The sequence below is a fragment of the Colossoma macropomum genome, unplaced genomic scaffold (assembly GCF_904425465.1).
Source record: "Colossoma macropomum unplaced genomic scaffold, Colossoma_macropomum, whole genome shotgun sequence".
NCBI lineage: Eukaryota > Metazoa > Chordata > Actinopteri > Characiformes > Serrasalmidae > Colossoma > Colossoma macropomum.
The window spans coordinates 5572308-5587641 of NW_023494806.1; positions in this window are offsets into that span (position 1 = coordinate 5572308).

The window sequence follows — 15334 nt, forward strand, 5'->3', positions numbered from 1 at the left end:
CTGTAACAAAGTGTACAAAAGATGAAAAATGTGAAAGAGAAATGTGAGGAAACTTGCCATGGTGTGTGTGTGTGGTGGTACATCTCCATGACCACCACTGGACACCCCCTGCTCTAGGCCTTCCGAAAGACCCAGATACATCACTGACTGTAAATATGAGATGCAGCCGAATTTAATGGGTTTTTATAAATAAAATCAGTGCCGGCAGCTTTATACCAAAACTCTCTACTGAAAAGGTCTCTGTGAAACTGCCATATATGGTAATGTGTCCAGTAAAACATGTAATGTCTTTTAGAAGCTTCAAATATGTTCAATCTAGAAAAATATCCATGTGAATTTGTTTAGCACTAAAAAAAAAAAAACTGCTGGAATGCAAGCAGATGTTAATCAGGTTTAATTTGGTGTACTTGACTGTTACTGGCTGGCAAGTTAGCTAGCTTGCTAAATGCCCAGCCTTTATACTGTGTGATAATGCAAACTGCAGATTTTTAGTGTGACTGTAGCTCAACCCCTTAACATTCCAGGCTTATTACATACTAAGGCTTATTATTCATGCAGGAACTTCAATGTAAACTAATGGAGCTTTTCTTAGAATATAGAACTGTGTAATAAAACTTTGGGCCCACTGGCGAGCCCATGGCTTGGTAAGCGGTTAATGAGCAGGACCAGCACCAGAATAAACCATAAGTAGGGCATCTAAAAACCACACACATGCACATCCACCCCAAGGAACCACACATGCAAGAGAAAATCTACAGGACAGTCCACTGAGTCATAATTCATTTTTACATGACCATTTCCTGAGCTCTCTTAACACCTTAGATTTAAACAGGCAGTTTGTGACTGTACTTTTATGCCTGATATGTAAATAAGATCTGTTCTGATTGGCTTCTCTTGGTGCTTCATTTAAAAACACTGAAACACTCCTTATAACTTCACTGTAAAGAGGTGGCGCTAAACTGCTGTAGACTACATAGGTTAAAGTTTGGAATCAATGTTCACATCAATTTAAAACCAATTTGACTGTGGTATTTTAAAACAAAACAAATCTTAAGGCAGGCAACTAATTTTATTCACTTCTTGTTCACAGAATTCTTGAAGCATTAAAACACATCTTAAAAGTGACTATTGCCAAACAGCTTGCACTACTTAAATCTACATTGCATTAGTTATTATTGCATATAAAATATCTGTATATAAAGCATCTAAAATCGGCTAATTGGTTACCTTACTTGCTAGTGAAATGGCTTATACGGCTGATATGTCTACAAAGCAAAGTTTATATTTTTGTCTGAGGAGCATATGAAAATATGAAGCATTCACTGTGGGGAGGCTTGCATATATGCTATGTGTCACCTCAGCAAACTAAAGAGAGCAATAATTCTAAATAAACCATTTAGGAAATCTTTCTGCTTATTTATCGTCTTACAACATTCAGCACATGCCTAAAATGCAGCAAACACAAAGTGATGCATACAAAAACGTCCTAAGTTAATAGATGTAGCCTTTCATACTGGACACACATGGAAAGCAGCGCAGCAGAACACACAAAGTGCAGTTTTACTTTGAGTGATTTTCTCCTGTACAATACAGTGGGTTTAGTGGGGCATGATTAGCTGGTGGGGCAGTGCCCCTCTAAATAATCCTCTGATGTCAGGCCTGTTAATGGGTGATTTGTCTGAAAGTTTGCAGATTATTCACTCGCAATTGAGAGTGGAAATGAAAAAGTGGGCTTCTTCATTCCTGTCATGCCATCGTCACTCTCAGACAGTGTCGGAACTCTGTCTCAGGCCCAAACCGCAGAACCGGGCACCATGCCCACTCCGAATTCAGCGCTCCGTCAAGAGAAGATACCTGCAATTTGTCATCCGTATAAAATAACGCTTCCCATCCATCTTTCCATCCCTCCTTCATTCCTGCAGGCTGCTCTGAAGTAACACCCCGCTCTGTATCAGTTACGACTTGGCCCCCACCCCACCAATTTCACCTCAGTTTTACAGAACTTGGCCAGGAGCTGTAACTGCACTGCTTTCATATCACACTCACTGCACTGCATGAGCTAAAATCGACCACGTCTGGAGGCTAGCCAACAGGAGATTCTTTTATTTGAGCCTCTGGCTACACTTAATTTTTGATGATGCATTTTGTACCCATATCCTATATTTCTCATATTTTATTTTTCCCCCCTGAGGTCCACCGAGTCATAACTCATTTTTACATGATCATGTTCTGAGCTCTCTTAACACCTTAGATTTAAACAGGCAGTTTGTTACTGTGCTTTTATGCCTGATATGTAAATGAGCTCTGTTCTGATTGGCTCCTCTGCCTTGTGCCTCATTCAAAAACACTCCTTATAATGTCAGCGTTATTGGGTGAAGCTAAACTGCTGTAGACGGCATAGGTTAAAGTTTGGAATCAATGTTTACATCAATTTAAAACCAATTTGTGGTATTTAAAACTAAAATCTTAAGGCAGGCAACTCTTCTTCTCTCTTCTTCACTTCTTGTTCACAGAATTCTTGTTTTTAATGCTTCATCTAAAAAGTAACTACTGCCAAAGAGCTTGCACTACTTAAACCTACATTGCATTAGTTATTATTGCATATTGTTGCTGTCCAAAGAAAAAAAAAACTCAAATATTAACTTTACAGGAGAAGGCAAAAACACTCTTACCTTTCAATGCAGGTCAATGTAAAGAGATTTGGTTCCAAGTGATTTTAAAGCATTTCTATTGGTCCATTCATCATGAAATTTTTACACAAGGACAGCTGGTGTGTTGGAATGATGAAGAAAACTAAAAATCAACAAAAATGGAAATACATGGTTTTCATTGGACAGCGAAGATATAAAATATCTGCATATAAAGCTTCTAAATCGGCTAACTGGCTACCTTACTTGCTAGTTAGCTTAACTGGCTGATACATCTACAACAGTCAAGCAAAGTTTATATTTTTGTCTGAGAAGCATATGAAAATATGAAGCATTCATTCTGTAGAGGCTTGTATATAAGCTAATAGCTTCCTAAATAGCTTATGTCATCTTAACCAACTGTTGAGAGCAATAATTCTGAAAATACATGAACATACAATACATTATCATCAATTGTTCTAGTTAACATTCTGGAGCTCTTGTTGGTGATATAGTAGTGCTTCGTCACTTGATCTTCACCTGAAAGAGTAAAGGATTCACCCATGACAAGATTATCATTACTGACTGCATGAGTGTCATCCACCCGGATGTATAGCCAAACATTATGTTTACAAACATTCAGATCTGATCTATATTTGGTTATTTTTCAGGTGAGTATGAAAGGTCACACCATTAACAGGCGTTCAGATGATAAGCATTTTGCGCTTCACTCATCATGAGGCTGGTCGCACAGGGCTGCGCTGGGTTTGAACAGTGCAGTGAAATATCAAAATGCACTCACTGTACACACAGATGATGGTTCTTCAAGAGTTCTTTAGTAAAGAAAATGGCACTATATAGAACCATGTACAACCAAAGAATGTTTCCATGATTAAAGGGCTGTTTGTATCATGAAGGGGTTCTATATAGCACCCTTTTGAAAAGGGCTCTATATAAAGCACCAAAAAGTGTTCTGCTGTTACAATGTCAAGCTTGTACCATACCATTTTCTACCAACAGAACCAAAAAGGTGCTATATAGAACCATCTGCAGGACATTCTCTATCAATTTTAAAGGATTCTTTGCATCATGTAATCATGGAAAGGGTTCTTTGAGAGTCCATGGTTCATGTTAATTTTCTTTACTAAAGAACCTCCTGCAGGACCATCTTTTTTCAAGAGTGTAGGTTGCCGGCAGATTCGAAAACCATTAAAGATTTAAGGTAATCCTCTCTGAAACCACCCATATTTGAGTTTACAAAAAAAAAAATAAAAATTATATCAATAAAGCTCTGGCTGCATTTATGTAGATAAGACATGAGAAAACGAAGACCCAGCAAAAAAGTAAGCAGGTTCATGACACTGTCTCACCAATCAAAACAGTTTTTAATACAGTGGTACTTGAAAGTTTGCGAACCCTTTAGAATTTATCTTTCTGCATAAATTTGACCTAAAACTTCATCACATTTTCACACAAGCCCTAATAGTACAAAAAGAGAACCAAATTAAACAAATGAGACCAAAATATGACACTTCGTCATTAATTTGAGGAACATCTGGTGAAGTTTTAGGTCAAATTTCTGCAGAAACAAATTCTGAAGTGCTTACAAACTTTCAAGCAGCACTTTAAATAATTGTCACTGTGTCTAGTGGGCCATAGCTAGATAGCTAGCTAACTTTGGCCAAGTGGCCTCATATACACTGAGCTGCCATCGGCAAACACGGTAGCCCTGTCTGACTGCTGACAAGTTGCCGCGCTGTATTTTTCCTCCATGTGTTGTTTAACGCTTTTAAAGCTGTGTTAAAGCTCGGGGTACGGAGAAGTGGTGAGAATCAGTTTCTCCTCAAGGTTTGTAAAGCCTGAGTCACTTTTACCACATCATATAAAACAGTTTGTCTCATTAACTGTCCTTTGAAAAGGTCAGCAGCAAAGCTGTTCGAGCTGGTTCAATTTGGTTGAACTTTGAGCGACGCAGCAAAGTGGCACATCCAAGTAGCGCATCCAACTCAGGCCACGCCAGCGGCAAAACGAGTGGCTGCATAGAAAAACAATTGAGTCATGAGCACAAAGCATTTTGTCGCTAATCATCTGATGGCCCTTAGAATAGATCGGGTGTCTTTATTATTTGTGTGTGATCAAGCTAATGCTAGCATGGAGGTTAATTTGTTGCCATTTCCAACCTGTTTCAATGATCTACCACACCATAGTCCAGCCTAGCAGCACTGCATTTTAAACTGAAAACTTTGTCATGTAAAGTTTCTTGCAACAGTTTATAGGCGGAGCATATCTGGATCAATCATGCGTGCTGCATGGTTGCGCTGTACTGAAGGGAACTGCATGGTTAATCCATCCTCATGTTCACATTTTCGCTCAGGCGTACAGCTCCTGATCCGATTCGTCTGCTCAGCCAAAAGGGGACAAATCTCTGAGCAGTGTACTCAGCTAATCTGCAGATTTAGACTCATCTGTCTTTTTCACACATGACGAATGCGTCTCTCCACTAAGCAACGCTACTAAAGAGCGGGTTAGGAATTAGGCCGAGGCTGAACAAACAAGTGAGTCACGCTTATGCTAGTAAATCTACAGACTAGTCACAACTTAGAGTCGATATAATGAAAAACGCCTGCTACAAAAGGCCACCACAGGCTGCGTCAACAGGAAAGGGAGAACGGTTTGTCATGCTAACACTGGGGTCTCAGTGTTTGTCTGGTGCATCACAATGTGCACAGAAAAAAAAGGCTCATATCAGGAAAGAGCTAATCTGACGCAGTACATAAATGTTAAAGTTTCAAAGCATACCATTCAGATCATATACAGAAACAACTTAAAAATAAGGGTTTTTGTGATGTCATAACATTTACATATGTCTGCCTATTCATAGTGAAGTATCTGAAAATTCATATTGAAGTTCTAAGAAATGTTTCAGCTCAAACTGCTTTTGGAACAAGACATGATACATTGCTTGCAGCCAAGCAGAACAGAGGTCATTTACATATATTGGTCTTAAAGGGACAGTAACAAACAGCCTGTTTAATTCTAATCAATAGAGTTTAAGTAGACATCTGGGAAATATCTAGGTAACATTTTAAGGTCTGCTTAATTAACAATGACCAAGTGAATGGAAACATACATTCACCAAGCACTTCATTAGGATCACCTTCTTGTTTCTACACTCATTGTCTTATTTTTATCAGCTCCACTTATCATATAGGTACACTTTATAGGTTCACAATTACAGGCCGTAGTTCATCTGTTTCTCTGCATACTTTGTTAGCCCCCTTTTACCCTGTTCTTCAGTGGTCAGGACCCCCATGGACCCTCACAGAGCAGGTATTGTTTGGGTGGTGGATCATTCATGTTAGTGTGTTGTTCTGGTACAAGTGGATCAGACACAGCAGTGCTGCTGGAGGTTTTAAACACCTCAGTGTCACTGCTGGACTGAGAATAGTCCACCAACCAAAAATATCCAGCCAACAGCATCCTGTGACCACTGATGAAGGACTAGAGGATGACCAACACAAACTGTGCAGCAGCAGATGAGCTATCGTCTCTGACTTTACATCTACAAGGTGGACTGACAAGGTAGGAGTGTCTAATAGAGTGGACAGTGAGTGGACACAGTGTTTAAAAACTCCAGCAGCACTGCTGTGTCTGATCCACTCGTACCAGCACAACACACACTAACACACCACGACCACGTCAGTGTTACTGCAGTGCTGAGAATGATCCACCACCCAAATAGTACCTGCTCTGTGAGGGTCCATGGGGGTCCTGACCACTGAAGAACATGGTAAAAGGGGGGCTAACAAAGTATCAGAGAAACAGATGGACTACAGTCTGTAACTGTAGAACTACAAAGTGCACCTATATAGTAAGTGCAGCTGATAAAATGGACAATGAGCGTAGAGACAAGGAGGTTTTCCTAATAAAGGGCTTGGTGAGTGTATGTTGTAAGCAAGCTGAATGTGTTCTGATTGCATTAATATGATGCATTAATAAGGTTTTCTGTTAACTGTTTGTTGACTAATGAATTAAGTGTTAATTTAAATTTCTGTTGCAAATATACTTCATCTTTACTGCAGAATTTGAAGCAATGTACTTCCCCATTTTACTCTCATAGAGGTTCAGGGAACCAGAGTTTATTTTTACAGTAACGTCCTGTAAATTATACCATTAACAATTCTTAAGAACATCAGCTCTCGGAGTTCGTATCAAAGGACAGTGATAGAGTGGACAACTAAAATTAGTTGTCAGGTGATCATGACCTCTGATTAACAAGACATAAATCTACTCAGAGTATGTAACATGTATGAGTTCGCCTGCAAATGAAATGTAGCCATTTACTACAGCATATTTAGTCATCATGAATTTGGATAACCATTAACCGTTTTAATAAAACGGATAGTTCCGGTACTAAAATCTGATTGGCTGAGCCGCGTTTGAAGCCGTTGTAAAATTAAGCAATAGAACATGAGAAGGAGTGTGTTATCGTGAAATCATATCACGGCTGTGATTTGGTTGTGATAACACAACCTCAAGTGCTCTACTGCTTTTATACAACATTTTAAATAATAAACTGGGCTCTGAACGTCACGTTCAATATGTTTTAATGTTCGCAGTTCCTTCCGCCAAATTATAGTTCCCTAACAAGCAGCTTGTTGCTGCCACTCGCTGCTCAGTCTGCTGTAAGCCTCACCTTTTGAAGTAAGACTGAGCCATAAAACTGCCGCAATATCAAGTTTAGCTCAGTTGTCATTTTTTGCCAGATCAGTATTAATGTTGTTTTGTTCCAGCCAGTCTGTAAAGCATCTTACAGCCCATTTAGTTTGGCGAATGGTGTTGGGTTCATTTCTGGCTGATTCCAGGTTGTTCAGCTGTTCTTCTGTCACAGCTGCCGACTGAAAAGCTGCTCAGTGGTGATGACAGTTTGGGAATTTAGTGTCGTCTCATCTTCAGAGTCTGACCAAATCGGCTGTCGGTCAAATGTGATCTTAAAAGTATCTGTTTTCTGTTTGTGGCAAAGTAAGAAGTAAAAACGTTACAGCCGTCAAAGTCGTTGCTTAGCAACGGCGTCTCAGCGGAGTGATAGTGTTGGTGAAAAACCCGTGATGTTATGGTGAATTTACAGCACAGTTAGAACGCCTCTCCTCCAATCAGCTTGCGTGGCCGGAACTAACTGTTGTATAATCCACGATATACCGCAGCTATGACCGCCTCACAACAACTGAACTCTGTATCACTGCGCCACAGCATGAAAAACCCTTCTGCTGTTAATGGATTAATCTTTAACTCTAACACTGATCGCACGGAGCACCGAGTGTACTGATGAGGTAAGAACCCATTTTTGTTTAAAGTGAGGAGCTGGAAACGTATTTTCTTATCTAGAACTAGGCTGGTCAGCTAGCTAACAGGCTAAAAGACAGCAAACATGCTAAACAACTCCATCATAATATCACAGGCTTGAATTAAAGTACTCACGATATGATTCACTGAAAAACGGCAGTATAAAAAGGTCTAAAGAACGTCACCTGAATGTCTTACACACTTCAAATGTCCGTGTTTCAGTCAGAAGTCGTGTCAAACCCAGGCTGAACCCCAAACGGCTCCGTACTCCCTAGCTAAATAGTGAGCTGTGTTACATTAAGTTTAGAAATTCTAGCTTCTGCTGTCAAATAGTGACTGTTTGTCGTGTACAAATGTGGATGAATCGCAAACGACCATCTTTAGCGATATTTTGCATTGTTGGGGTACAGGAGTAGCATTTAAATTCCTATCTAGTGCACTATGTAGGGAGCAGGGAGCTGTTTGAGATTCAGCCCCAGCCTGAGAAAAGTGGCGTTGTCAGACTGGCAGAAGACTCGCGGTGGTAATTTAGTGACCAAAAGGTACTTATAAACTGAAAGCTTTTGCATTAAACAGTGCTGTGTTATCATTTGTTTACTGTTATATGAAAAAAGTTTAGAAAATCATGAAATATCTGCAGTTTACAGTGATTGGTGACAACGTTCTTCTCCTCATTCAGCGGTTAATGGTTACTTAGCAACAATACCGTACTCTAAAGGAACTACATTTCTTGGCGGAATACTTGTTTATGTTGGTTATTATTAATAATAACAACAAATAATTATCTAAAACATTGTGCATTTTAATCTATTGTTGGCCGCCGTTTTATAAAAGCAATAAGCCACTCAAAGCAGTGGGTCACTGCGACTTTATCACAGGGAGGGGAGTTGTAGGAACTCTGCTTCCTGTCGTGCCAAAGAACACCCTTCCCCGTGATAAAACCGCAGTAACCCATGGCCTCTCGTGGCTTATTGCTTCAATATGCATGACTAACATGTCAAATTAAAGACATTAAGTACACTTGAAACTGAAAAATTACAATTAATATGTAACTCCATAAACAAACAGGTGATATTTTTTACAGAAGACCTTATTAACACATCATTTAAATGCATTTATAACAATTTCTATATGGATAAATATAGGATGTGGGTTAGCCACTTAAACATTAAAGCTCCTTCCTTTCTCAGCCATTACAACAATGACCTTCTGCAGAGTTTATTCTGTCTCACTATCTGGCACCTCATTCAGCTCAGTAAGGGCTTCAGGAGAGACAAGAACAAGATGTGCTGGACTAGTGGTAGAATTGATCTCCACTGGACAGGAGATGTTTCTATTAAGACACAAACACACACACACACACACACACAAATCTGCCTACCGTGAGGTAGCAGGAAAGATAAAAAAATTAAATAAAAAAAACAATGGAAATGTATATCAGTGTGTATCAATCTCAAAAGAAATCTGGTTGCAAATTGTATCACAGGCTCTACTTTTCTCAGCAGTGAACGAGAGAGAGAAGAATGGCAGAGGGAACAGAGCTCTGGGACAGCGATCAGCTCTGCTGGGGCTCCGAGACCTTCAATAAACACTGTACTGCTCTGAAAGAGAGCAAGAGGAAAAAGAAAGGAAAAGCACGTGGCTGAGAACCAAGAGATGTAGAGGTAAAAACAGAGCTAAAAACAGAAACCACTTGCTTGAACTTGTTGTCTCACATCTGTTTTAATAGATTTTATTTTTAAAGTGAGCCAGAATCATTTGCCTCTAAAACATCTGTATGCATTACTTAACCTATTCCTCTTTCTTAGCAACTGTTTAACGAGAACGTTTAACTTGACAAGACACGGCAGCAGTTTTTAGTCAAAACACCTCAATTTAGAATGCATTATTAATTTCAAACGATATTTATTTTGGACGTCGCACTGTTTCGACACATTGAATGCAGTTACATTTTGTTTTGTATATGAATAAACTGATGAGGGAACTGTGGGCCAGTGTCAATGTTCAGTATTTTTCGTGTCCATATTCGTCAGTGAAAATTCATAAACCTTTATAAGTAGAAATGAACCAGATCCACCTGGATTAGCATTACGCAGATATAACATGTATTTCTATATGGTTACAAATACAGTAAAATTCACAAAAAAGCAGAGATTTTAGCACAATAGCCCAGCAACATCAAAGCATTCTGCTGTTCAAGGGCCGAATTCACAAAAGTGTCTTAAAGAAAACCTTAAATGGGTTTTTTTCTTAACATCATTCTTCTAAAAAGTTACAAGAAGTTATTACTCTTCAAACAACATCTTAAGAACTCTTATTTTCCTTTCTTAACTTATAAGGATAAGTGGTATTCTTGAAAATATTATGATCTTAAATGTTTTCTTAACCCTATCCTCTAAATCAGGGGTGCACAGCTCTGGTCCTATCCAGCACAGTTTGGTAGTTTCCCTACACAAACACACTCACTAAACCTTCAAATCAACACATGAGTGTAATCAGGTGTGTCTGAGCAGGTAAAATCACCAAGCTCCGCTGGACACCGGCCCTTCAGGACCAGGGTTGTGCACCCCTGCTCTAAATTCACCACGGACGCTGCGTCTGCTCCTCCTCCCCATCCTCTTCCATCATCCCACAATTATCATATTTTCCAATAAGGATTTTTCCCTGTTGGCTGACATCACCTCTAGTTGTTGTTCGCGATTTTTTTATTTATTTTTTTTTTAAACTCTTGGTTCGATGTTTTTCCTACATTTTGCTCCTCCTACATTTGCGTATTACCAGAATAGCAGTTAAAACTAATATAAAACGTATCTTGCATCGTTTACGTGATAAAATGCAACGTAGCCCACATAAGAAAACAATGAAGATTTTCTTAAGAAAATTATTAAGATTACCTTCAGAGAATAGAGTTCTTTGAAAATTGCATTTAAGAGCAGTCTTATGAATGAATTTAAGAACCTTCGCAAGTTTTTTTTCTTAAACCTTTCATGAATCCAGCCCCAGTACAACGTCATCAAATTCTGATTTGAAATATCAGTCCAATCTAAAACATCTGCTGAATGCCGATAATTTATTATTTTTTTGTAAACAGCAAATATCTGCCAGTATGATTCCAGAATCATTGTGCATCGCTAGTTTTGTAATCAAGCCAACATGCTCAGTGTATCTGTAAGGCAGATTGAGATTAGATAAAATTATACCTGATTTATCCTAATAGTGTAATGTTATGCAGCCATACTCAAACATTTTAAATGAAGTGTACTTTAAATGTATAGAATCTGACAAAACTGAACTGTGCAATAATTCCTCTTTGGGTTAAAGGGAGTTTGTGCCAGCGGTAAAACCTGCCCACCCTAGCAAAGGTAACTGCATAAGAACACGGAGCATGGATCAGTTAGACGGATAAGATCAGTTCAATTGACATACTCTTTAAAAAGCTGGTTCTTCAGTAAAGAAAATGGCTCTAGATAGAACCATGAACACTCAAAGAACCAGTTGCATGATTAAAGGGTTCCTTGCAACGTTAAATCGTTCTTCAGATGAATTGAGAATGTGTTGCATAAGGTTCTATGTAGAAGCCTTTTTGGTGCTATACAAAACCAATTTTCAAAAGGGTTCTACATAGAACCTTATACAACATTCTCAATTTATCTGAAGAACGATTTAACGATGCAATGTCAAGCTTGTAACAATAAAAGAACTCTTTTTGGTGCTATAAAGAAAACAAACCCAACACATTCTCATAAATGTGAAGAACTATTTAAGCATGAAATGGTTCTATATTAGAACTCCTGGTTCTAAAGAGAACTATTAGGCTACACACTTAAAATATGAACCGAATAAAAGAACCCTGAATATGAATATGAAAATGAAAAAAAGAACCCTTTGCATGATTAAAGGGTTCTTTGCATTGTGAAAACATTCTTCAGATTCATAGACAATGTGCTGTACGTGGTTCTATATGGAACCTTTTTTTGAAAAATGTTCTATATAGCAACAAAAAGGGTTTGTCTACTGTTGCAAGCCTGACAGCATAACTACAGAAGAACCCTTTTTGGTGCTCAACACATTTTTCATAAATGTGAAGAACCATTTAAGCATGAAATGGTTCTATATAGAATTCCTGGTTCTAAAGAGAACTATTAGGCTGCACACTTAAAATATGAACTGAATAAAAGAACCCTATGAAAAAAGAACGCTTTGCATAATTAAAGGGTTCTTTGCATCATGAAACATTCTATTCTCTGATACATTATGTGCTGTACATGGTTCTATATGGAACCTTTTTTTGAAAAATGTTCTATATAGCACCAAAAAGGGTTTGTCTATTGTTGCAAGCTTGACAGCATAACTATAGAAGAACCCTTTTTGGTGCTGTATAGAACCATATGTACAAACACATTCGCCATCAATCTGAAGAACTATTTAACGATGCAAAGAACGCTTTAGTCATGCAAAGCATTCTTTGAGCGTTCATGGTTCTATATAGAACCATTTTCTTTACTAAAGAACCTTTGAAGAAACATTAAGAGTGTAGGCTATATGACCACCGATATTGTGATAAATTACAGCAATACTCTTCAAAACATTTCAACCATTTTCAAAAAAGGTTCTATACAGAACCATCAACAGCACATTCTCCAATCTGTAGAAGAACCATTTAATGAAGCAAAGAAACATTTATTATTGCAAAACGTTCTTTGAATGTTTGCGGGACTACATAGAACTTTTCTTTACTAAAGAACTTCATTTTTCATTTAAAGAACATTTTTAATAAATGTACCTTTACTAAAGACGCCTTGAAGAACCACTGTTTCTAAGTATGTAGAACTGAGCTGAGTTCTACAACAGCCACTGTCCCTAAACAATGTCACAGAACCACAGGTCCAGACTCTTAATGAACAAGCTGAGGCTGGACAAATTCATAGAGCATGAGACATCTAGCTATCAGTGTAATTAGAGGAGCCTTAAAAGGGGAACCCATCCCCCTCCAGACCACACCAGACAGTACAGTTAGGATACAAGTAGGACAATTTTGCAAGGAATAGTAAACAGAGGCACTTGGACCAAAGAAAATTCTGCCAAACAAAGCCATGACTGATGTCAAAGTCGACCAAACAGCCCTTATTGTGTGGGACACATGATGGGATGAGAACACAGTAGGTAAGACATTCAACAGAACATCAACCCCACCGATACAACACTCAGCTATGTGACTTTCCAAACACACCTGCTCTCCTGCGTCGAGCTGACCATCCTAATGGAAAGAAAGTTCAATAAAGTGGACTTAGGCAGGCTGCTCGGAGTGAACCGCGCTGGATTTAGAGGATCTTGGGCTCAAAGGCTGCACACGTGTGCTCCTCCCAGACTCAAAGTCCCATAATCCACCTGGGGTGCTCAGGTGCAGTGTTGTGTTTGGACAGCTTGGAGAGCAGCCAGACACAAAGAAACTTCAAGCTTCTCCCAGACCAGACAGAGATCGTCACCACAGCAAACACCCCCAGATCTGAAAAAGAAGAGTTGGTTTAGAGCTGGGATGTTAGATCCAGTTCTCGGAGAGCCACATCTCTGCAGAGGACAGCAGTTTCTCTCCTCCAACACTGCACTCAACTCAGGGAGGGCTTGCTAATTAGCAGATGAGTGGAATCAGGTGTGCTTAATGATGTAGACCGCTGATCTCTGCAGTGACGTGGCCAATCAGGAGCTGAGTTAGACACGTGGCTTAGTTGGAGAGAGAAAAAAGGTGAAGAGAGCGGAGGTAGATGGGAAAAGTAATTGTACAGAGTGACCTAAGAGAGAAAGCGAGAGACAAACGCACCTATCAGCTGACTGTGAGAAGATATTCAGCAGAAAATGTACAGATTGGTCCAGTTTATTTCAGAAAAAAGTAACAAAGACGCAAATACATTATACACAATACAGTCAGGCACAATATGCTGAAACTAAGTCAAGGCAGGTCAACTGCAATTAAATGTGAGTGCCGCTGTTGGCTAACATTAGGTAGTTAGTTGCCTGGCACGCATTTAAATTTCATCAATATCAGGTTTATCTGCAAAACATTAACATTTCTGATCACATTCTGGCAGATTTAGTTGGTTATTATTAAATAAACATAAAAGGTGAAAGCCATATATAAAAGATTTACATATATATATATATATATATTTTCTGTTTTTCAGTTTTTGACATAATTTGAAAATGCCTTTGGCTCTTTATATTGGGTGTACATTTCATGATCAGTGGACCAAAAGAAATGGCACAAAATTACCTGGAAAAAAGTCTGGTTCCATTGACTTACATTAAAAGTAAAGTAGGTTTTTTCCTTCTCCTGTAAAGTTACCATTTTGGAGATATGAGTGTATATATACACAATTGGATATATATATATATATATATATATATACTTTACCTTTAATGTAAGTCAATATAGATAGATAGATAGACATGTATATTAATTTAGTACAATAAAAAATAACTGTTCAAACAGTATATATTGAGTATTTTAAACACATTACATTTTGTAAAGCAGTGCTACCAGTGATACTGTTATTAGAGCACATCCGTCTGAAAATAAGAGATATTGTCATGTGTTACAGTCCAAAATATAAATAGAATATACTGTAAAGCAGTATTGCTTCTACATCTCATCATCAGGCAGAGCTGCTAATGGGCTGCAGAGGAATGTGGCAGTAAAACGATACTGCAATTAGGGATTATTGTCTTTGCATAAATTTGGGAAAAGGGGAGCTCCCGCAGGAGAGAGGGGCACACGCATACACATAGAGGGGCAGCCAAACCCCCAGAGAGAAAGAAAGACGGCTTTAACTCGAATGAATTTAAAAAGTGTTTTAGGCCAAAACTTTATTGTTAACCATTTTTCATGGAAGACATAAAATGCAGTTTTCACCTGTTGTGGAGGTTCTTCAGTTTTTATGCTGTGCATTTTTCCCCATCAATAGCATAATAGAAGTGTTTGATTATATTAATTGCAAATATGAGTCGATTCCGGGCACTGCAGAAAGAGATTAAAGTATTGTGAAACAATGTGTCTGGCGTCAGGCAGTGTATTCATAACCATTATGTGAAATAACCTTCTGTGAGGGAGCTTTTAGAGGCATTAAACTCTTCAGACGTCTGGTTCCTATCACCACCACTGTAAACAGTTCTGAAGCAGTCAGTTTCCAAAGAAACGTTCAGATCTAAACCACTTAGAACGACTGTGTTTACATCTTAATGACTTCATTTTGCAGAATATTTAAAAAAATCTGTGGTCATTCTATGTGTCTGTCAGTGGGGTGGCACCCTCAAGGGTACATCTCAGTACCTTTAGTCAGGGAACATAACTGTACCATAGTCCATTGACA